Here is a 24,210-nt window from a genome sequence, read left to right on the forward strand (position 1 = left end):
AAGCATGCCTCAACCTGCTAGATGGTTATGAATACAAATACAGTATTTACTTGCTTATTTTCTTAATGACTGACAGGTGTGCATTGCGTTTTCTCTGTTGCATAATCAAGAGATTCATTTTGTTATACAAGTAAGGAGGTATATTTGGTTTCTGCTGGGTTATTTTTATATATTCATGAGTCTAGAGTATGCCTCTTCTATGTAGAAAAGCATGCATGTGCACATTGACTTTGACAAACTAAAGCATGCAGGTGAACACTGACTTTGACAAACTAACATGCCTAAACTCAAATAAATGGATGGCAATAAAAGCAGAATATGATATTAAGTCTATATCCTAACCTTAAAGGAATGATATTTTTTTAGCCAAGGTTTGGCCAAAGTAGTGTATAAATAGGAACACTTGAATTGGGGGAAAATAAAATTAAAAAAGTAAAGAAAGTAAACCCCAGAGAAAAGAAGAAAGGCAAGAAGGGAGTTATGATAAAAAGGGAAAAGTATGATTCTAATTACATTTTTGTGAATTTTCTTTTATGAAGCAAGTCATTATAACTCAGATTGTTGCATAAGATATATTAGTATTTTGTATACTCAAAAATCCTAGCATAAGTAATTTTTTTCTTTTTGTTTCATTGGATATTTTCTTTATTTACATTTCAAACATTATCCCCTTTCCTAGTCTTTCCTCCAAAACCCCCTATCCCATCCCCCTTCCCCCTGTCTCTATGAGGGGGGTCTTCAAAAAACCCACCTACTCACTCCTGCTTTCTCGCCCTGGCACTACCCTACACTGTGGCATTGAACCCCTTCAAATCAAAGGCTCATTCCTCCCACTTATATCCAACAAGGGCATTCTCTGTCACATATGCGGCCGGAGCTACGTGTTCCTTCAGGTGTACTCTTTGGTTAGTGGTCCAGTCCTCGGGAGCTCCGGAAGGGGAGGGTCTGGCCTGTTGACACTGTTGCACCCCCCCCCCCCATGAGGCTGAAAAATCCTTCCGCTCCTTCAGTCTCTTTTCCAACTCCTCCATTGGGGACCCTGAGCTCAGTCCAGTCAGTGGCTGTGAGCATCCACCTCTATTTTTCAAGCTCTGGAAGAGCCTCTCAGGAGATGGCCATATCAGGCTCCTGTCAGCAAGCACTTCCCAGCATCTGTAATAGTGTTCAGTTTGAAGACTGTATATGGGATAGATCCCTAGATGGGAGAGTCTTTGGATGGCCTTTCCTTCAGTCTCTGCTCCACACATTATCTTCATATTTCCTCCTGTGAGTATTTGATCCCCCTTCTAAGAAACACTCAAGCATCTACTCTTCGGTCTTCATTCTTCTTGAGCTACATACAATCTGTGAATTGTATCTTGAGTATTCCTAGCTTTTGGGCTAATATCCACTTATCAGTGAGAAAGAGCAATTCTCAAATTCATTTGAAATAATAAAAAATCCAGGATAGCAAAAACTATTCTCAAAAATAAATTTTTTACTAGTTCTTTTTAATATGAAAATTGTTCCATGACTATTCCACAGTAATTAATATCCAAAGATAATTTCAACTAATATATTTGATGAGGAGGTAGTGTGCATAAACTGGATGTCTCAGTAAGCAACTTCCTCATGTTTATTGTTTCTGTCTTTCAGTAATGTGTTGTTATAGTCTGATTCATTAGTAATTATGCATACCATGTTAGGAGATTATAGAGTTTTCATCCTTATTTGCTGATTCTTACTTACTCTCCTCCCCCACAGTTTTCTTACAACACTATGTACAGCTTCTGTTGCTACCCTTTTTTCTCCCTGTGCCCCCCTCGATTTTCATATCACAGTATTCTGTTATTCTTCTCATTTTTCTGTTCTTGCTTTTCCTTGATAATCTTATTTTACTCTCATAGTCCTCTTTTTAAATCTGTTACCTACACACACACACACACACACACACACACACACACACACACATGAGTGTGGTTTGAGTTAGCTGTTCATCAGTTGGTGAGATTGTTTGGGAATGATCATGTGGTTTTGTCATCGGATGTGGGCTTTCATGGTTCAAATCACTCAGGTCTTTCCAGTACTTTCTTTCTGCCTCTTAAATCATGATCAAGCTATGGGCCCTCAGACATTCCTTCACTCTACTATCATGGAATACAACCCTCCAAAATACTTTGTTTTATAAGTTACCTTTGTCATGGAATTTTTGTTTCAGAAATAATAAAAAAATATAGTATAATGTACAAGAGGATGGGTTTCTTCTGTGACAAATATGACTATGTTCTTTTAGAGAAATATGGAAGATATTGGGAATTTGGACTAAAAAAGTTTTGAATAGTCTAATTTACAATTAACCAATCATCCCTTTATGACTACAGAAAACAATGATGCTGAAAGTAATGTGGATATGGAGCCTGAGCTAATGATATTTCAGATGGAAACTATAATACAAAAGGGGCTTGCCAAGACTGTGTCTACTATTTGCCTTTTCTGTAGAGATCTACCTGAGGCTAAGCTGAAACAAATGGACTAATTTTCTTGGTTGCAGAGATCTCTAGACAATCTATTGACTCTTCCACATGGTTATAGTGATCACTTTTATGCAGGTCTACAATAAAAAAGAGAGAGTGGGACAAAAAACAAATACAAACATAAAGTTTGAGGAAAAAATTTCTACCATAAACTTTAATGTTGGAGGAAAGTTTTGTGCTGAAAAGATGAACAGAGTAAAAAGAGATCTGATCCAAAATAAACAAATGGAGGCACGACTTCAGAGCAAGACAATATCCAGCTAAGTTTAGAGCTTTTGAGGGATAAAAGCCCTAAGGTATTTTCTTTACCTAAAAGACCTAGAATTATATAATCTCAAATCCTACTAAGTTTCTTAATTCAATTCATAATTTACTGGCAATTTAATTTGTATGTATTTTGGGGAGATGAAAAGATACTATGATACTGTATGTGTGTAAATGCATACTCTGTCTCTCTGTCTCTCTGTCTCTCTCTGTCTCTTTGTCTCTCTATGTCTCTGTGTGTGTGTGTGTCTGTGTGTGTGTGTATGTGTGTGTTTGTGCTCAAATATGTGGAAGACAAAGGCTGACATTTGGTGTCTACTTCAATTATTGTACACCATGTCATCTGAAACAGGTGTTCTCACTAAATTAAAACTAATGTGTTTTGATAGGCTGGCCATCAACCTCAGGGGATCTGTTCATCTACACCTTCTCAGTGCTGATATAAATGTGCATTGCAGTCCTAACGTTCACACGGGTGATGGAAATCTAAATTTAGGTTCTATTGATTGAACAGCAAGGACTTTCTCAATGAGCAATCACTTCAGCCTCATGTAATTATGTTTTAATACAAAATGTAATGATTTAATGTGCAGACCCATCCATTAAATACTTAATGAGACCATATAGAATGAATCTACACAGAACAGATTTTCCCTCCACTGTTGTTGATACTTCTTTTAAAATGGGAAAAATTGTGACTGACAATATTAAAGTTGCCATCAATTATATGAATACTGTATTTTCCTTGACAGTTCTTAACCTATATTTCCTGGGAGTAGCCTCATGGGGCTTCTTGTTCAAGTGATCTTGAGAGTTGTTTTTCAAGGAATGAAGTATAGAAAAGAAGACAAATGTAAATAGAATTAGAGGTGTGAGGTCTTTGAAGTATTATGTAGGGATTTATCTTTTTGTTGCTGTTGATGTATGTGTGTGGGGGGAGAGTTGTCAGGGAATAGCCTTTTGTCAACAAAAAGAAGGTTATGTCAATCTAAGCAGAATAGCTACTATTTGTTGTCTCATGCCAATACTTTAAAATGTGTGTATCCATGAGCCTCTATCTAATGACTACAAAGCAAGAAAAGAAATCTAGTTTGGGAATATCTGTATTCATACAAATTCTACTGTAATCATAAGAAATATTCAAATTTCATTTTATCCATTCACTTTTCATAGGAAACTATTTATTCTTCATGTTTTTTGATTCTTCTCTAATTATTCCACCTCTTAATTTATTTACACCCAGAAATGAATTTAGAATTTATGCTTGTTATTATTTTGATTCTATTCCAGGAAAATATGATTTTTAAATTTCCACATATTTTTTGTATTTTCATAGAAGATATCACAATTCTTAGATACTAGATACCAGATTTTTGTTTAATATATTTTCACTATGGACACAACACAGGAAGAATAATTAGTCAGGTTTGGAGCTATCTTAGTGAGAATTATTCTCACAAGGAAATCAAAACCAAATGAAACATAGTTATCAAAGAATCAAGCAAACACACACACACACATACACACACACACACACACACACACAGACACACACACACACATACACAATGGCTCTCCTGAATACATGTGTTGCCAGTGTGAAGCATATCTGTTTCTTCCTTTATATGTATTTCATGTGCACTGCACTATTTAGACTTTGTAATTTTAGTCTTAACTCCTCCTTTACACATTCTACATGGTTACTAAAACGTATATTTGTTCCAGAGCCGAAAAACTGCCCTTCCTTCAATTCATCTATTCTACTGCACATCCCTGATTAGTAGTAGATCTGAAAATAGATTTTCAAATATATTCAATTCATGGCCTCTAGTTAGAGAGATTTTGTTATGTGGGTGCACTAACCTATCTACAGTGTTTACATACAATCTCATAGTTCTTAATTCTTTTTTAATTGGATATTTTATATATTTACATTTCAAATGTTGCCTCCTTTCCGAGTTTCTCCTCTGGAACACCCCCTTTTTCAAACCCTCCCCTTGCTTCAATGAGGTTGCTCCCCCTATCACCCACACTCTCACCTCACCACCCTGACATTCCCCATACTGAAGGAGAATCGAACCTTCAGTAATAAGGGCTTCTCCTCCTATTGATAGCAGACACTGCCATCCTCTGCTACGTATACAGCTGGAGCCATGGATCTTTCCATGTGTACTCTTTGATTGACTGGTTGTTCCCTGGGAGCTCTGGGGGGAGGGGGGTTTGGTTGGTTGATACTGTTGTGCTTCCTATATAGTTCTTACTTCTTATATTTGACATACATAGCATATCTTCCTCCTTCTTATTCTATAATTCTTAGAAAATTAATATGCCTTCTTGCCTAGGGTTTGTGTGACAAGTTCATAGGCTTAGAATTCTGTGCTTTACTTTGTAACCTTTCATCTCCACGGTCAGCAATATGTGCTGCCTCAAGCAGACTTGTGAATATCCCCATCTTTCTTTACTGTTTTTCGTTGATATCCTTGTGATTGAAATATTATCACCACCTCCAGGCCATCCAAGAACAGTCACAGTTGCCATTCATCTTGTGTCGCCAATAATTGAAGCTTTTTACATGTGCATATCTTTCTGGTGCATGCAGGATTTGTTTCTTGCATGAGATATACAAGATAACAAAGAAGGGGTAAAGTATATATATTTTACATTTAAGAATGAATTATCTTCTCAAGATTCTAAAAATGTAATTTTTCTGTAAAGAACGATAAGGTTCTTCAAAGTATAAAGTTGAGTCAATTCATTATGAAAATATGACAAAAGCAGAACTAAATCTTTTCAATATGTCACATGATGAATTAACTGTGTTTTAAGTACAAGATTACGAATTTCTCAACTAAGAAGAATGATAAATCTCATGAGCCACTTGAATATATATATATATATATATATATATATATATATATATATATGTTAGACTTTCCAGGGAATCCAATTCCATAAAGGGTTTTCGTTTATCCATTCTTTAAAATTATTTAGGGTGTATCAATTTGATCAAAAATTATTAAGTATTTAAAATATCCTCACAATAGGAATTGGTGATCCTGGGGGGAGAATAATTTGTGTATCAATATTTTGAAACTTCTTTTCTGAGGAAAGTGTTAAACATTTTTATCTCTTCTCGATATTAAAATGTTTTCAACTAAAGCTAAATGTCATGCCAGGACAAATAAGGATTCTTTTGGAGTCAATAAGAAAAATAAAGTTAAATATTTTCTTTATGCTACTAAGTAAGAACTTCTACAAAGTTTATGTAACAAGTTGTGATTGATCTGCAGAGAGTGATCACCATTTTAGAGATTCCCCTGTCAAATACCAAACTGTCTGAGCATTATAGGTATCATTGAGTTTTCTTAAAAATAAACAGGATTGAATGTTCCTGTTAACAGTTGAAAAATGGAGATCATCATTGTCACAGAAATTCAATACACTGACATTTTTTTATGGAAAGACTACTGATCATTCATGAACAATTACTAGTAAATTCATCTTTATTCTGCTGATGGAAGCAGAAATGCTTTTGGATGGAAAGAATGAAGGCAGATTTCCACACTCTTTTTATTCAATCTGACAAAGGTTTTTTTTGTTTGTTTGTTTTGTTTTTCTGTTTTTGTTTTTGTGAGATGACTAAAGATACGTTATTATGGAACAAAAGTATGTGAATTCATTAGTTCATTTCATTGATTTTGAGAATTCATTTCACATGTTCTTTTACAAAAGGCTAAAGTTTCTTCAAAAAATTAGTTAAAATCTTTATTTTTTTTCAGTTTTATGTTGATGATTATACTTAGGATCTATATATGCTAGGTAAATAGCTGGTTCAGGTTGCTACTTTAAACATCAAAAAGGAAAGGGCTAGAATGTATAGGGTGATCCTGAAAAGGAAACAGTTTTAGACATTCAGCAAATGAGAAAAAAAATTAAAGTATTTTTATCTATGCTTAACAATTGTATGGGCATCTGAGTACTCTAATAAAATGCATTATGTACAAAAGAATTGTTCATTAATATTTACTTATAATTTTATACATCTTAATACTTACATGTATATATGTATATATACATCTACATACATATATATGTATATAATATATACATATATATGTGTGTATGCATATATGTATATGTGTGTGATTATATGCATATATGTATATATGTGTATATATATGTTTCTCTCGTATATATACATTATATATACATATACATATACATATACATATACATATATATGATAAACAAATTGTGGAGAGGTGATGTCAAATTTTGCATTGAACTAAGAGGCAGAGGAGCATTTGTAAGAAAAAAGTGGAAGTCAGTTTATAGTACCATAGGTCAGGTGGCTGGAGGAATCCTGTGTACTATTGGGGTTATTTAGTTCTCTGCACTGCACAGTTGTTTCCAGAAAGTGAAGGAATCAAAATCAAACCAGGCTTGAAAAATTCTTTCCAAGATAATATGAGAATATTCAACTAATCAGATTATATCCACAAGTATTTCTAAAACCCATTTTCTAGTCCACTCGTTAGATATCCCAGGCAAAAGATAGTACAAATCATTCAGCTACAACCCCAAAACAAAAAGCTGCTAGCAGACTCAGGCCCACTTAAGTAAGGTAGCACAATATTCTATTCTTGAAAGAGAAAGACATATTTAAAATTGTTATATCGTAGTTTTTTATACTTTTAAAAATATTTTATTGATGATAGAATATTTTTCATAAAATATATTCTAATGAAGGTTCCCATTTGTGTAATCATAACAATTGCTTTTTGCTTCTCCTCTCATTGGATCCATGACCCTTCTGTCACTCCATAGAAAACAACCTGCAACTAAGGAATGTCCACAAAAGAAGATGAAATAAATAAAATAAAATCAAACAAAAACAAATCAACCAAGATAGAAGAATAGAAACAAAGAATCATATCACATGAAAAGCACAAGAAACAGACACAGATGCAAAGACACACAATTTTATGCATAAGATTCCTATAAAAACACAAAAGCAACATGTAAAGTAAAAATAAATAAATTGATCAGAGAGAGAGAGAGAGAAAGAGAGAGAGAAAGAGAGAGAGAGAGAGAGAGAGAGAGAGAGAGAGAGAGAGAGAATACATATAAAAAAATCCCCTGACATAACACTATGAAACACTATGAGACCAAAACTCTCCAAAGATGTCACTGAGTTGGTTTTCTGTTGGCCATATACTATTGGACCTGAATTCTATATTTAACAATATTTTTTTTCCCCAGTGAAGCTCTCTTGGAGCCAACTGATGTTCATTTCAAGTTGTTGTTATTAGTTGGAGATAGCTTCTGGGTTAGGGATGAAGGCATGTGTCCACTTCTATTTTCAGTTCAATGAAACCATCTGGTGCAAACACATAAGGTCTTTTGCAACCCCCCACAGTCTCCTGAAGTCATGGGTACACAGCTGTTGCTGTTTATAAAATGTTGTTTCCTTGGTGTCCTCTATCTTGTCTGGCTCTTATAGTTGTTCTGACTTCTGTTGCTCAAGGTTCTCTAAAGGGAGAGATTAGCTAGAGACATCCCTTTTAAAGGTGAGTTTTCTAAGGCTTCTCTAAAGAATTACCTGGCTATGGATCTCTCTAATTGTTCCCATTTCACACAGAACAGAGCTTCTATGATGATGGCTGAGCCAGGCACCAATCTATGAGCATAGCAGAATGTTCTTTGGAGTGATTTTATTGATATGTTCTTTTATCAATGCAATATAATTTAGTTTTACATTAGGCCCCTGGTTTATCTCATCTCAGGTACTTGATTATCCAAAAAGTATTGGGTGTGGGTTCCATCTCATGTAGTCAGCCTTAAACAAAATCAGATATAAATTGGCTACTCCCTCAAGCTTTATGGTCCCATTGCACTAGCATATTTTGCAGGCAAGACATCATTTAGATCAAAGAGTTTGTACTTGTGTTAATAATTACATTTCTCCTTTGGTAGAATTCAGAATGCCTTAGGATACCAAGAACACTAACCCAAAATGGTGAACATTCTTGGTAGATACCAGCTTAACTCCTTCATGTTCAATGAATTGTATAGATGTCACATAGCATAGTCTTTCAGTCAGTTTGTGGAGAGCAACATATATATATATATCTCCAATAGCATGGAGTTTCAGGAATTTCCCATGTGTCCCCTTTATAAAAGAACTCATTCCTGGTACTGAAAACTTCATTTGGTGACAAGAGATGTCCTATTGGACTCTGACTCCCTATTATTTGGTGGTTTCATTTAGATTGCCTTCATATTTGTATATACTCTATTAAAATTCTAAAAGATTCCTCAAAGTTTTCTTTTTATTTTGCTCTTTCTCGTCATATTTCCTCTTTTTATTCCCTTTCCCTGCCCCTCCTCATTAATACTCCTATTCCAGTCCTCGACTCTTCCATCTCTAACTAGATGTTAAACTTCTCCTTTCTAGGGAAATCTGTCTTCCACCTAGTCCCTTACTCTATACCTAATCTCTGCTTCTACAAATTGTAGATTATTTATCATTGACTTAACAGCTAATATTCATATATAAGTTGATGTTAGCTTGCTGTGTCTGATTTTATTGAACCATGACCTATGTCAGAAAAGACATGGGGGAAAGAAGAACTCACATCCAGACATTTAGTATTGAATGATTGCACATGTTTCTAGAAACGTGCTACTGAAAAAAAAATATTCAGTGAATTACAAAAGAACATTTTCTAAAAATTTTCACCAACATTACATTTTATTTTCTTGGTAAACAATCAAATTACTGTTAATCTATATATCTATATCGATACCTATACCCATATCTACTATATCTCTATCTAGCGATCTATCTATCTATCTATCTATCTATCATCTATCATCTATCTGTATTCGGACAAAGCCTATAAGTTGTTTGAAAAGCCATGGGGTTCTTGTTTTAACCAATTTAAAATTCTGTATGAAGAGGTTGAGAGTTGGGTAGTTTCCCAATGTCATGCCCCAAGAACACTTCCTGTATGCCTCATGTTTTAAATATATATATCTCCATTTAAAAGCCGTAACACTGTATGCTATATAAAATTTAAATATTATAGATGTGGTTTCATAGATGAAAAATAGAACATTGTGTCTAAAATAAAAAACATAAAATCAAGAAAAACATTACAGAAAACCAATCAAGCCTGGAAAGCAATGTTATCAATGTTGTGAAAATGTGCTTTAATGAATAAAATAGTATAAGTACTTGACTGAGTAAATCCATGCTCAAGCTATGTCCATGTTGATAATATTATTTCCCTTAATGCACAAGCCAAGAAAAATTTTTGGTGTATGATTTGCCAACAGAAAATCATCATGTTTGATTACTTTTCTTCATCTATCGTAGCGAGAATATTGTTCTATCTATAAACACTAAATGAACAAACTACTATGAAAAGTAACCTAAGTTTCAATTCTGCATTCAGCAGCAACATTTTAGTAGACTGTGCCAATGAATACATCTATGATACTGTACTATTCACAAGAGCATATTTTTATTTATTTATATTTACATGAACCAATGGGTAGAACTGCAATTTACAGAAGTTTTATTCATGTATTTCAGATGCCTTATGAGAAATACTTTACTTTATAAAAACATTTTTGGTTTGATATAATGAATAAATACCTTAGCAAAGTGTACTCAATGACAATAAAAATACACAAATGATTAAATAAAATATTAGAAATCAAAATGTAGTTACCACTTAGTAGGTTCTGATCTTTTATTTTGAATGCATAACTTTACTTGCTTATTTTAAAGTTAATTGGTAGATAATGTATTTCCCATTACCTCGTCAGAGTTTCATTGACCATGAGAAAAGGTCATGAAAGTTTGTTTAGATTGTTTTGGTACTCACTGAAATAAAATTAGAAGATGTGTCCTTCTACACACATAGGAAATACATATTTCTGCTGGATACATTTTTTTTGAAAATTCTAAATCCAGTGCAGTTTCTGAACAATAAGGACAATTACCACATTCTTATTATAATTACATAGCTAATGATTCAGTGGAGGCTTGTCTAATGTTTCCCTTGAATTACCATGTGCAGGCTTAAGAACTAAGTATCTTCAGTATTGAGACAACTCTTGAACCAGTAACTTTCTTGGAATTCTTTAGCTCTGAATCTAATAGTGGTGTTGTACTAAAAATCTATATCTGTGCTGTTTATATTGCTTTACCCTAGGCTGCCATAGCAACCTTACCACCAATATTACATGTATGCTCTCTATTCTACTGTGTATATTTTATGCTTTCTACTTCTGAAATTTGCCCAGAATCTAATGGGAATAAGGCATACTAGCAACATATGTGTTGCTGCTATTATAGAGACATCAACTACTTGGGCTGGAGCAAATGAGATCAAATAAACCTAAGTTATGGAACACAGGAACTTAACAATAAAATCAGTTAACTCTGAGTGATGTCATGTGTAACTTCTTATCATCCCACTAATGAGAAAACACTTGTTCTTGAGAATGCTGCACATAGAAAATTGCCTCTCAGTAGCAATACATATTCAGGGTCCTGAAGGCAGATAATTAATACAATCAAGTTGTTACCTGTGCCTCTACTAATTTAAGAGACATCTCTCATAAATTTTTATAGCAGTCTTGGTCAAAATCTCAAATTTGACAGATTTTCTGTTAGTGAAAGATGGTGAACTCTTAGCCAATGTTTGGAGAAAAAAATCAATACTTTTTTTTTTAGCTTGTTTAAAAGCAACAAATATAGAGTATGCCTAGCATAGATGTGACATCTAGTAACTGTCACTTTAAATAATTTTCAGACTTCACAGAAAATGTATAAGGTAGGCAAATGAAGAATAATATTGAATATAGAAGAAAATAGATGTGTCACAAAGATAATTTACAGATAACTATAAAATTCCTAAATGGAAAGTTAACGAACTTGAATGCAAAACTTTTTGTCTTCTATACAATAGCTTTTCATCTACGTTATTGAATAATTCACACATCCTTTTCTCTACTTCTAACAGGCTGTAATGAACATGTAAATATTTGTTTTTTGATTAAATGACCTCTTCTCTGTTAATGAATCCTATCACAGTTGCTGAAGAAAAATTCGACCAGAAATAATTTCCAGTGTATTATTTGATGTCCACTAACATCTACACTCTTTTTATTAGTTATTTCAATGCTTAGCCAAATATCTTTGTCTTCATGATAACTGCCTGCATGCTTTACTTTGCTCTAAAATTTTAAAATGTAAACTTACTAGCTTTTTATGTGCTCTGGAAATACACAAAAGGAGAATATATATTTATTGAATATTTAAAGTTATACTGAGATAGAAATTCCCAATTAAAATACAATTAGTCCTGAGAATACAAAGAATAACTTAGATCATGATTTGTCTTTTATTTCACATATCTGAAAGCATAATGTTTTTAGTCATTACCATAAAAAACCAATTAATCTTTTTCTCAATCTGGACTAGCTTCACTTAGAGAAGTTCAATATACAGATTTTAATGACACTCATTTTCCAAACGTTCTGTTATGTACTGTAATTGGAATTAAACTAACAAGGCACTGGGATGCTGAAGCTGATGAGCTCCATTAAATAGATAAGGATGGGTTGAATTAGCTATCAATTGCTTGCATGTAAATGATTTCTGGAGTACGTTAAAACCAGAAAATGTTATATTCTTTTTAGTCCCTCCAGTCTTCTTGGGGTGAATATTCATTGTGAGAGCAAATTCTTTCATTATAGATAAGTCAAAGCTTGGGCCATTTTATTATAGCTTAGCAAATGGCTTAAATTGGTCTGTATGTATGAATTAGCACAATTCAAATGTACAGAAACTCATAGCCATAGGCAAAACAAAAAATATCCTATGTTTTCTTGCCCCTCCAGATTTATTTTAGCAGCATTTTGAAGAATTTAGTTTTGTTCTGAGAATTTTGGAGTCACTGAATAAATAATAATAATGTATGCTGCTTCCATATCAAGTCTTATTGAGCCTACACTAGAACAAGTTCTTGATCTAGATAACTCTTTGCAAAAATGAAGAGTGCTCTGGGCAATGTGATTATACCAGAATAAATGTTGTATAATAGTAGCTAGACTTAGGCACTAAATTCAGGCTACTCCAATACAATGTCCTAAATTACCATAAAAGCATAGGTATTTTTACCTAATTTCTATCTTCTAAAGTTTAGTATTAATATAAATAATGTAAGTGATAACATCAATAGCTAGACTTTGAAAACTAACTAAAATTACAAAATCCCATGAAAAATGAAATAGTACTCCAGTTTAGAAGGTAGTTTGCTTTGGACTTCACGAGTAATGAGTATCAGCTAAATAAAATGGAGTGAATTTTATTACAAAGTAACACCAAAAAGCTGAAACAGAAAATCAGACACGGAATTTCTCATCTCCCACAATAAAAGATAGGTAACCACAGTCATCAGACATTGTCTATGTAATTACATTTCCTCAGGTATGAAGACAGGGTCTGCACTAATAAAGCCAATATTAAGAGGCACAGGCCAAAACACTGGCAACACATTTTTGAATGAATGAATGAATGAATTATTTTGATTTCTTAATAAAACAAAGTTTTATGTAAAATTGTTAAAAATGTGTAAATTTTATAGAAACCAAAATTATTTTAATGGTAAGTTTTTCTCTCTGTTTTAGTGAATTTTTTTCCATTTTGCAAAATGATTACTGTCCATGAGAGAATGCACTGTCATGACCTAGTCAATGCCAGACCAAGGAGGAAGGATACATTTTACTTGGTGACATGTTAAGAAGACCATGAGGAAGGGACATGTAGTAACAGGTGCAGTAAGAAAAAGGGTAGAGAATATGAGAAATGGGACATCTGACTTTATTACTGGAGTTTCTTCCCACAGACCTTGGACACTATTTTAAAACCAAATGTGGAATAGTAAAGTATAATGCATAAATTAGGCCCTCTATCATGCAAGATCATGCATAAAATGAGCTTTAGTCAATTCTCCACACACTTTTTCTCTTTGACTTTTAAAGATGTGGTTTTAAAGTATAACACAAAGAAAGATACATAAAATATAAATTTAAATATGTTGAAGAATTGGAGTCTTAATACCCAAGTAATCATCATACAAGTAATAGAATAAATCATAGCAAAATTGAAAAAATATTGTAACCATATTCCATAAGCCACTTGTATTCTATTCCCCAATCTGTTGTTTTTGTCTCCTGGCTATTGGGAATATGAACAGAAATGAAGGAACAAATATCTCTGTAGTGGGATGCAGACTTTGGGCAATATACCCAGAATGGTGTAGCTGAATCATGATGGATTGGCTTCTAGCTTTAACAGGAGCCTCCACATTAATTTCCATAATGGTTGTACAAGGCCGATCACCTGTAAAGAATGAATGAGATTTTTCCAACAAACTGTGCTATTATTTGTTGCTATTTATTTATTATATATTTATCTATTTTGTATCTTAACCCTTCTGGTGGGGATAATATGCAATCTCACAGTAACTTTAATTTCATTTCTATTCTTTCAAATAATATTCAACATGAAAATATATTTCTAAGCCATTTTATTTCTTCTTTTGAGAATTATCTGCTTCTGCTTAATTCCATGTCTTAATTTTTAATTGGTTTATATTTGCTTATGTTACTTTCTTTTTGAAATAGATAGCAATGAATACAGAGACCTACAATTAGGGGTATTAGAAAAAAAAATATATATATATATTTTTTTTCCTCAACCTAGAACTGTCCTTGCATGTAATTAAAATGGTATAAAAGCAGAAAGGAATAAAGGTGATGGGATTGGGGGTTTTTAGGGAGGGGAAATGGGGAAATGTGATGACATCTGAAATGTAAATAAATAAAATACCCAATAAAATAAGAATGGCATATATAGCTTGATCATGCTAGCCCTTTTTGTCCTGGGAAAAGTTTTATTCCTGCCCATCATGTTAAAGCTTGTCTTTAACAATATCAGCGTGTTGGCAGCCAAAGTACATGAATTGAAACTGAAAATGGGCCCTCAGACAGAGTTGTTAAATTAACAGGACAAGGCAAGAACACGCAAGATTCTGCACTGAGCCTTAGTAACCTAAGACACAAGTGTATTGCTTTAGACAATGCATATTCCATGACAGGTAAGGAAGGCATTCCTGTCAGAACAACCTAAGATAGTCTCAGTCTTGTTTATAAAATAAAAAAGGGGGAAATGTGGGGAGCTTTGGGGGCTGCTTGGTAGGAATCTGACATTTGCCAAGCACCAGGAAGTAGGCTGCTTGGCAGGAATATAACATTGGCCAAGGACAAGGAAATGGGCTTCAGATAGGAATCTGACATTAGGCTAGAACAAAAAGTAATTTTAGGCAGAAATCTAAATCTTTGGATAGAACAAAGAAAGAATTCTAGGCAGGAGTCTAAATCTTAGGGTAGAACAAAAAAAGTAGGCCTCAGGGACGAAAATGACTTGGGGCTAGGTCAGGGAAGTAGGCTCAGATATTTTGGTCATCCTGATAAGCCCTTAGAAACAGTGATCACAGGAGTGATCATGGGACTTTGTTTATTGCCTTGCTTGTTCTTTGACTATTTGTGTTTATTGTATTTCTTGTTCTTTGATTATTTGTATCTATTTTATTGCTAGTTCCTCAACCTAGAACTGACCTTAATTCTTGCATGTAATTAAAATGGTATAAAAGCAAAAAGGAGGAGGAGGATGGGATGAGGGTTTCTGGTGAGGGGTAATGGGGAAAGGGGATGACATCTGAAATGTAAATAAATAAAATATCCAATCAAAAAAAAAAAGAAAGAAAATATGTGGTACTAAGCCCTAAATGGATATCTATATCACTTCTTCTTTCTCTATGCTTCAGAGATCATTAAAGTGTGTACCATGCAGTTTCTAAGAATAAGTGACAGTAGACATCTGCCCTGGAACAGTAGTGGCCAGAAACAACATCATTGCACATTATGGACAAGACGATAAGTTTGTATACACAAGACCTACACAACATCATGCTAGAAAAAAATATAAACTTGGTGGTGGAAGGGATCATGAAGTTCTAAACCTATGTGAGTAGCTATTAGAAATGGAGGGCTTGTGCACAGCAGATAATTTGTTGTTTTCAGGTTGCCAACCCCTGACAGGTTATGCAGATTTCAGTAGTCAGTCAAATAACGATGAACATACTGTCAGCAATAAATGGACTCATAGGCTTTCAGAAAACAGAGCACAAGAATTTGGGGAAAAATGGTAACGGGAATTGGATAGGAAAGGGACTGATGGACAAGGAGTTGTTAGTTGACTGTAACTGAAACACAATATATTCATGTACAAAATTCTCAAGCAATGAAATGATTATAGAAAAATAATTAAGCCACACATTTTGCTTCTTATTTAACAAATTCCTACTTTACTTTTCATTCTATATAGAATAGTTGCATATACTGGAAAACCAAGTGAGATTTTTATGTTTTAGTCTAGAGAAAGAATTATTTCATCTGAAAAGAAATGACATTTTTTTCTTTTAAGGTATTTAAATAATTGGATGAAGTCCACAAAAAGGATGGAAAGCAATATGATTTATCCAAAGTGAACTGACTGCATATGTTAAGTTACAATATACCTTAAGAACAGTAGTTACTACTTAGTGTTTTCCTCGTGTCAATGTGGAAATTATATGCTTTTTAATAATTGACTAATCATTGGAATGAACAATATATCATGTTATATTTAATTCTAGTTAATTTTTTGATGTTATGAAATATCATGCTAATATTTTTATATGTTAATAAGTCAGTGGACTCCCCAAACTGCTTCATATTTCATCTTTCATTCATGCTTAGGTTTACCATTGTGTCAGCATTTCACTGCTTAAAGTGCTCAAAATTTAATTCCTTTCAGATTAAGGTCCATTGAGCTTCATGTTTTCCCTTAGGGTTGCTTTTTGCTATTCACGATCTTCTGCAGGTAAGTTTCAGATTCTTCATTTTGTTGCTATATCAAAATGTCATTTGGAAAATTGTAGAAATTGCATAGAGTCTGTACATCACCTTTTGTTGTATGGGCCATTAATCAAATGGATACAATCTATAAATGCGAAAGAGCATTATCCATTTATTTACAAAAATAGATTTTAAATCTTGTAAGTATAAATAAACTCTGTTTAAACTGATTTCACTTGGAGATTTTTTTTTCACACTTGATTTGGCTAAACTGAGAAAAGCCTTCTACTTCATAACGTATTGTACATTGTATATGTAGTGGTAAGTTACAGAATATTAGAGAAACTGGCAGTGTGTTTTTTAGTGATCTTGTCATTACCAGAATATAAAGCACAGCTATAGTATCCACAACTGTGTTGTCAGTAGATGATGTAGATTTATAGGACTCCTTTCACATACATTATCTGCTATTGACTGATGTGTAGACGTGCAGTTAGGAAACAATTAAATTTTGTGTCAATGACTTTAATACACTATGGAAATTTTCATCCTATTTACTTGATTATTTTACTCTGAATCCCAATTTGCCATATTTCCTTTCCTATTCATCTCATTACAATTTAAGTTTTAAGTTTTTATTAGCATATATTTTTTGTGCCTAGTTCAGAAGACTACAAAGGAGCCTATTCTAATGCAATAGCACTAGGGTCTCTTTATTCAAGCTCAAGCTTGGGCCATCTGTCATCTCTGATGAAACAGGACTGGAGCGTGAAGCTTTGAACTCTCAGTGGGACAAGGTTTCAGAGGAAATGGCAAGCAAGCAAGGAGGTTTCTAATTTGACGCAAATCTGATTGGGGACTCCTATGGAATTATGTTGCCCTTTAAAATAATCGGCTGGTGCTGGCAGCCAAACCATAAACTTAACTTCTGCTTTCTTCCTGACTGTGGTTGTTAAGAAGTGAAATGTCTGTAACCTGGAGATGCAAGTTTTTTGGAGAGTAATCTGAAAACTTGTGCTGAAGAGTTCAACCTTAGCTCAGGTTCTCTAAGATGAAGTTTGAACCTAAGATCTGGTCTCTCAATAGTAAGTATGTATGATAGTGGGATTAATTACGGCTATTTCACATTTATATAATGTATTTGATCATAGTTATTTTCCATTATTTTTCTCTGTCACCCTCCTCTCATTATCATTGCCCCTTATTTCCCCTCACAGCCAGTCTACCTTCTATGTCCTTGAATTTGTGTTTGTTTTAGTGAACCATTGAATTGAAATAGGGTTTCTTACCAGCCTGGGAGCACATAGGGAGGGACCCATGGCTCCAGCTCTATATGTAGGGGAGGATGGCCTTGTTGGGCATAGGTGGGAGAGGAGGTCCTTGGTCAAGTGAAGGTTGGATGCCCCAGTATGGGGGAATTCGAAGGCGCGGAGGTGGGAGTGTATTGGTGGGGGCACATCCTTATAGAAGCAGGAGGTTGGGGGATGGGCTAAGGGGTTTCTGGGTGGGGGAATGGAGAAAGGGGATGGCATCTGACATGTAAATAAAATATCCAATTAAAAATAACATAATGTAACATGTTATGAACAGTAAAAATAGAGGTGGACCTAAAAAGAAAAAGAAAAGAAAAAGAAATAAGGTTTCTTTTATTAGCATTGTAAAGGGGCTTATTAGAGGCATGTGGGCACCTTGTCAGTGGTTATATTATTTTAGAAAATTATCCCCTGCAATATGCAGAAAACATTAATTTTCAGTAACTTGTGAGGGACATATGGAGTCTCTTAAGCCTTTTTATTCCAACACGTGTTAAGCATATAAATTCTCAGCAAAGTTTTAGAAATGGAGGCATATCAAACCTGTATACCACTTTTGCTGACAATCAGAGCTGTACTGAATTTTTTAGTACAAAAGACAGGCTATAACTTGTGAGCAGTGTTTTATAATACACATTGTCTCTGTCTCTTACATTGTTCAACTCCCTCACTATTTTGTGCTGCTCCCTGAGCCTTGCAGGAATTGGTGAAGATGTACCATTTAGGTTGAGCATTTATTACCCACTAAAAACTCAGTGCATTATATATTCATATAAATCTTAAGTACAATTATTTACTTATCCATTTTATAATACTTATAGAATTTTAACCCAATGTGCATTATTAATAAAATGAAATAATTTTTCAGTCTGAAAAAACAAATCACTATTTTTTATATTTGCAACATTTTATGCATACTTACTCCTCTTTTTAAAGCTTCACATTTTTTGTTTTCTCTAATGTCCTCATCTTATAGAATACATGCTAAAAGCCTAATTATTTTGTTAAACAATGTTACTATGTTTTCTGACTGAATTTCTTCTCAAAACACCCAAACATTTAATAATATTTTAATTATAATTAAAAATATATTTAAAGAATATTGCTCAGAACTGTTATTACTATTATTCACAAGCATTCATAACAGTTTTCATTTATATTTGGTATGTACATTAGATTACATACATTTACATTCAAAATTGTGTGTATTTTCTTAATTAAATAAAACAATAAAATTTTGAACTAAATTTTATTGATAAGCCTTTTTTTGTTTAAATATACATCTAGAGACACAAAACTATTATTGTATATGCTCATAAAAAAGGACAAATTTTGCTTATGATAGTATTAAGTAAATTGTTAATATCATAGTATTTGTTGCTAAATAATATCAAAAGTTGCCATTGAACTTGTAATATAAATCTGGTAGACAAGTAGAAAAAGGATATTGAATTCACTTGAGAACTGCAATCCATACCTTCCTTGAAAAATGATGCAATGCAAACAGAAAGCTCTGAAATTTCCCCTGGATTGAGAAGCAGAACAAACAAACAAAATTAATGAAAAAATACACCATATTATAGCTGTAATAAACTATATTATAATCTCATAAAATATTAAAAAGTACAATCAAGGAATTTTTCATTATGCTTAATGAATAGTCTACATAATATTTCTATATACAGACAAAATAGATGATTGTAATTAGCATATATTCTATAACTAAAGTACATGGTATAATTCTATCCATGCATTCAGAAAGAAACACAAACTGGGAATTGAATATAAGTGGCTCTGTTTATGTGTGTTTGTTTGTTTGTTTCTATTGTTTCACTTATTTACATTCCAAATGTTGCCTGTCTTCCTGATTCCCCTTCCAAGTGTTCTTCACTGTATTCACCTCCCTTTACATCCCTTCCCGACCTGCCTACCCACAACCAGCTTACTCGGTGCCCCAACATCGCCCTTCCCTGGGGTATCTCTACAGGATTAGGTACATCTTTACCACTGAGGCCAAACAAGACACTCCTCTGCTACATATGTGCAGGGGGCCATGGACCAGACCATGTATGCTCTTTGGTTGGTGGCTCAGACTCTTTGAGCTCCCAGGGTTACAGATTGTTTAATTCTTTTGGTCTTCCTATGGAGTTGCCATCCCCTTAAGCACTTTCAATACTTTTCCAAACTCCTTAGTATAATAGAAAATATTATCTTGTATAAAATTCAAGGATTCCATACTTTTACAGCTAGATAACATTACCAGAGATTGCTGTTTTACTTAGTAAATTATGCTCTATCTCATGATTATGGTTCCAATGCAGAGTATACAAATATTAGATGAGACATTTTTAGCCCCTATTTCTGTGAACTTCCATGACTAGAGTGGATCAAATTACAGTAAGCTAATACAAGACGTAACACATATGTATAGTAGACTCTAATGGCAAGTAGAGAAATTTTTGTGAGCAACCAGTTTCAAAATTCAATTTTGTTCCTTAAAAGTGATCTAAATGACAAGTTCACATTAAAAGCAATCCTCTTCCTAGATCTGAATAATTGTTTCATAGTACAGTAACTTCAAATAATTGATGACATATTTTCAAAATGGTTAGTGGTGATTTTTAAAGAACTTTGCTATAACTGGTTTGGCTGTTTCTAGCTTTAGTATGCTTAACACTGACTATGCTGCTCAACAATTTATATATATATATATATATATATATATATATATATATATATATACATTCATACATATACACATGCACTGGAGCCTCCCAGAGGGAAAATCAAGTATCTATAGAAATGTATGGATTGTCTGCCTTTAGTGTGTTTGTGCCCTGAAGAAAAATAGATTAGATGTAAAAATATGTTCTTCTGCAAATGCCTAAGAAACAATTTTCTCAAAATTCTTGGAAAATTGCTATGCTGTTTGTCATCTGCTGACTTTGTGAACATTGTTGAGTAGCATGTGTGCTGGTGGAGTGACTTGGGATGGCAGCAGATGCTCTGATCACACTGATCCAAAACAAACAACTCAGGTTCATGCTACAGACAAATTCATTATGTAGACAGATTCTCTGGCTCAGGAATTAAGATATTGTGTAATAAGAGGCCTTGTCTTTGCTACATATGTTCAGATCCACAGTGAAGAGAATCCAATTAGCTGGACATGGCATGAACATTTGGGGATGCAATTATATGGGAAATCTTTTTCTCACACACTTGATAAGTGGATTTTCATGCCCTGAAGGCTAGTCTGTACCAGGTCTGTCAATAATTTACAACATAGGGCTGTTCCATAATGTTTGGGTGTCTCCCATGTTTCTCACACCATTCTGAATGAAATGTTCCATAAAGATAGAAACCTGTGTAACATGTAGCAAGATCTCAAAAGTTAAAATGTTCTAGTAGCCCTTAAGTCTCCACATTCAATAAAAACTCAGAGTTCAATGTTTTACCAAATACAAGATAGTGAGGCCCATTGAAAAAGAAAAATGCAGTAGTTAAAACAGATACTTGAGTGAAACTGGTCTTCTGCTTAGGAGAGGCATGGAGTAACAAGTGCTAAGCATATAATAATGAATGGATGGTAGTACATAGGAAGAGAGATGGAATTAACTAGGTTCCTACAATGAGCATTGTCGAAGATAAAAAGTCGATGGTAGACTGTGATAAATGTGAATTCTATAGGGCCAGCAAGAATGCTCAGTATATAAAAGTGCTTGTAGTTCAACCCTGATTGGAAGATTTTGATCCCTGGGACCTATGGTAGAATGAAAATCTAGTCTTGAACATTGATCACAGTGTGGTACTCTGGCTCCAGGCAATCCCAGTTATTAACATCATACACATACAAGAATACTGAAGAAAAATAAAACAGGGAATAGAATGAGAAGGTATTGAACATTTAAATTTAGAAGGTATATATTTAAACCTATAGATAAAAGTAGCTGTGCAGATATGCTTATAAAAATGTTTAGTATAGAATCGGGCAGAACTGCTATACAATAAGAAAATATGTCATTGAGGGAGGACAAAGGAATCCTGATCAAGTACAACAGAGGTGAACATCTAGGAGAGCATTCATTAATTGTTATATAGGAAAAATGAACGATTTTCAAATGGGCAAGAATAAATTAGTATTATTACCGTCTTAGCTATAAACAAATGATTGAAGGGACATCCTTAGTCTCAAGAAAGATTTTACAGCAACCCAAACTCACAGGAAAAAATTTTTACCTTTACTTAGATAATTATGTAAGTATATATACATTATAAATACTTTTTAGTTATAACTCTTTCTATTTCCCTTCTCATATAATAAAAACTACCTTAACAACAAATTGAAACTTTATTGTAGGTTTTAAAATATAAAGAATGGGTAACACATGATTTATGTGAGATTAACAGTAAAAGGAGAAGAAACTGTTAAAATCAAGTACTTCTATTCTGTTAAATTAGTTGTTACTTATCTAATCATATCCAATTATCTCACAAATTAAAAAAATAATAATTAGGTTATATATTTGAAATTTACAGTCTAATCTCAGAATATATTAGTAAATATACACATTAAAAATGCTTTTATAATGCAGCTATTAGATTAGATTATTTGTAGGAAAGCTAAAAAACTCATGATTAGCAAAGCGCCCCAGTTGAATTCATTTTTAAAGCTGTAGTAATTACATCGCGTCTTGCATATCTGGACGAACTCAATTCACACATCTACCATTTTCATCTTTTGCCTTTTATTGCCCCACTCTCTTCCTTGCATGCTCCACAGGGTAGATGCACTCACAAAACTTCTCATGTCCAGATATTTCTAGTATGCTCTAGGATCATGTGTGGAGGAGACTGAGGAGAAATACAGATGATCAGGGAATTGAGCTGAAATGTGTAGCAATGGGTGATGGGGAACTGGCGGTACCCACTAGGAAGTCGCAGATGCCAGGTAAGCAAGAGGTTCTCAGGACCCAACGGTGATGGCATTAACCAAAATACCCAACACAGAGGAGATAAAACATAGAGAGACCTTATCCAGTGGATAGGCACAGACCCCAGTTGAGGGATGGGACCATCCTCCTTTCACAGATAGTGGAGCAGAGACTGAAGGAAAGGCCATCAAGAGGCTGTAGCAACTAGGGATCCATCCCATCTACAGACACCAAACCGAAACACTATTGCTGAAGCCAAGAAGTGCTTGCTCAGAAGAGCCTGATACGGCTGTCCCCCAAGAGGCTCTGCCGGAACCTGATCAATACAGATGTCGATGTTCATAGTCAACCATTGGACTCAGCCCAGAGACCCCAAGGGGAAAGTTAGTAAGGGAACTGAAGAAGCTGAAAGGGTTTGCAATCCTGTAGAAAGAAAAAGTATCAACTAACTGGATCCCCTAGAGCTCCCAGGAACTAAACTACCAACCAAAGATTACTCATGAAGAGATCCCATGGCTCCACCTGCATGTGTAGCACAAGATGGCCTTTTCTGGCATCAATGGGAAGGGAAATCCTTGATCTTGTGGAGGCTTGATTGCCCCAGCATAGGGTGATGCTAAGGTGGTGAGGTAGGAGTGGGTGAGTGGGTAGAGGAGGGGAATATAATGGGAGATTGCAGAGGGGAAACTGGGAAAGGGGAAAACATTTGAAATGTAAACAAATAATAAATAAAAAGTAAATAAAAAAAAGATTTCTATTATGATGTGCTCCTGCAATATTTTTCATTTGCCAGCTGGGTCAGTATAATTAGACAAGATCCTTTCAGATATTCAGGATACACCTTTCAGAGGAATGGAATTCTAGAGGACCAGCGTCTGGGTGGCAGGACCGGGTGAAATTTTTATTCTTTAGTCACCAGGGCACAGTGTTTTTTCCACTGAAGAGTGGGTACTTAGTGATGCTTCTGAACCTTGACGTAAGAAGTACCCAGGACCAAGACACCCTGATACCTAAGTCAGTAATACCAAAAATGCACGAACTGAGGGTACAGCATTGTGCATACCAGTTCAGGAGGAACTGGTTAATATGACTCAACTACAAAGATATAGATGTAGTATGAACATATTGGGAAGAAATAGCAATTAAGAGAAAAGACAGCATTTAATGGAACCCACACAAAAATGATGTCTGTAACTGAGATTTTAC

The sequence above is a fragment of the Grammomys surdaster genome, unplaced genomic scaffold (assembly GCF_004785775.1).
Source record: "Grammomys surdaster isolate TR1022 unplaced genomic scaffold, NIH_TR_1.0 125708, whole genome shotgun sequence".
Taxonomy (NCBI): Eukaryota; Metazoa; Chordata; class Mammalia; order Rodentia; family Muridae; genus Grammomys; species Grammomys surdaster.